The sequence below is a fragment of the Pseudophryne corroboree genome, unplaced genomic scaffold (genome assembly GCF_028390025.1).
Source record: "Pseudophryne corroboree isolate aPseCor3 unplaced genomic scaffold, aPseCor3.hap2 scaffold_699, whole genome shotgun sequence".
NCBI classification, from domain to species: Eukaryota; Metazoa; Chordata; class Amphibia; order Anura; family Myobatrachidae; genus Pseudophryne; species Pseudophryne corroboree.
In genome coordinates this window covers 116,993-119,301 of record NW_026970283.1, presented here as the reverse complement: position 1 = coordinate 119,301, position 2,309 = coordinate 116,993, and positions in this window count along the sequence as shown.

Here is a 2,309-nt window from a genome sequence, read left to right as displayed (position 1 = left end):
GTTTTAGATGAATGCTTATTAGCCTTTGTCAGTAAGGACTTTTGCAAAGTGTCTCTGTGGCGCAATCAGTTAGTATGTACGGCTATTTACCATAAGGTTGGTGGTTCAATCCCACCCAGGGACCTAATTTCCCTTGTTATCAGATTTTGGTGATCTTTAAGTAGACAAGTCAAAATTTCAAACCCCCTGTTACGGTGTAGGGTACCTGGCCTTCTCTGATGTAATCAGAGTTAGATTTGATTCAGTGATTTTATAAAAACAGCTAGGAAGCACAATTTAGCAGTGGGTTGCAGAGAAAAAAAATATGCTGGCAGAAAAATCCAATTGAGTGATTAAACAGCTCTTCATTTTCTGGCTTTATTTTTATGCTAACAAATTTGTTCTCTGAAAAGTGTCCACAAAGCCAAGTCTCTGATTAACACCTTTGTAAGGATGGTTTTTCACCTATTACTAAATTAAACTTGCTTCATTGGAAAGGCAGCAAGATGCATCCTCATTTCAATGTCTACTGAAATAATACAAGTTGACACCAGGAAACATTAACGCCACTGCATCCTTGCTGCTTTCTCATGTGGAAGTCTGTTTAATATGAAAACAAGGTGATATCTAATTAGCACACGGGTAAGGAATTAAGAAAATCTTTATTTAAGGGTGAAGATGTTTCTCACAAAATCGTTGCCCCAATGCATCATTGAAATTCAAGCTGGAAATATGATTTTAATATATCACTTGTACATTTTGTATTGCTCTTCTGGTGACAATGTAGTTTGTTTTTGTCAATTACCATTTTAATAATAGGGTAAAGAAAATGAAGTGGATTTTTGAAAGAAAACAATACTGTCAATATACTATTAAAATAAATTAAAATGGTAAAAGTTGTTGTACTTTAAGTAAAAATAAAAGAGCCAAAATATCAATCCCAGTTTTGGATTACTTTAATTAACAAACAAAAAAATGCATATAGCAGAGGATAGTTTCAATCTGCCTACCTCTGGGTTATGGGCCCAGCATGCTTCCATTGCTGTACTCTGCTGCACATGTAAGTGCAAGAGATCCTGAAGCACTCACTCATCATGGGAAAGTACCAATGTGTTTCTTCGTTGGTTGATGGAAGAAACATCTTACAAAAACTCTCCAGATTATTGACTTTTTAAAGTTTTTCTAGGAAACGTTTTAGATGAATGCTTATTAGCCTTTGTCAGTATATACTTTTGCAAAGTGTCTCTGTGGCGCAATCAGTTAGTATGTACGGCTATTAACCAAAAGGTTGGTGGTTCAATCCCACCCAGGGACCTAATTGACCTTGTTATCAGATTTTGGTGATCTTTAAGTAGACAAGTCAAAATTTCAAACCCCCTGTTATGGTGTAGGGTACCTGGCCTTCTCTGATGTAATCAGAGTTAGATTTGATTCAGTGATTTTATAAAAACAGCTAGGAAGCACAATTTAGCAGTGGTTTGCAGAGAAAAAAAATATGCTGGCAGAAAAATCCAATTGAGTGATTAAACAGCTCTTTATTTTCTGGCTTTATTTTTATGCTAACAAATTTGTTCTCTGAAAAGTGTCCACAAAGCCAAGTCTCTGATTAACACCTTTGTAAGGATGGTTTTTCACCTATTACTAAATTAAACTTGCTTCATTGGAAAGGCAGCAAGATGCATCCTCATTTCAATGTCTACTGAAATAATACAGGTTGACACCAGGAAACATTAACGCCACTGCATCCTTGCTGCTTTCTCATGTGGAAGTCTGTTTAATGTGAAAACAAGGTGATATCTAATTAGCACACAGGTAAGGAATTAAGAAAATCTTTATTTAAGGGTGAAGATGTTTCTCACAAAATCGTTGCCCCAATGCATCATTGAAATTCAAGCTGGAAAGATGATTTTAATATATCACTTGTACATTTTGTATTGCTCTTCTGGTGACAATGTAGTTTGTTTTTGTCAATTACCATTTTAATAATAGGGTAAAGAAAATGAAGTGGATTTTTGAAAGAAAACAATACTGTCAATATACTATTAAAACAAATTAAAATGGTAAAAGTTATTGTACTTTAAGTAAAAATAAAAGAGCCAAAATATCAATCCCAGTTTTGGATTACTTTAATTAACAAAAAAAATGCATATAGCAGAGGATAGTTTCAATCTGCCTACCTCTGGGTTATGGGCCCAGCATGCTTCCATTGCTGTACTCTGCTGCACATGTAAGTGCAAGAGATCCTGAAGCACTCACTCATCATGGGAAAGTACCAATGTGTTTCTTCGTTGGTTGATAGAAGAAACATCTTACAAAAACTCTCCAGATTA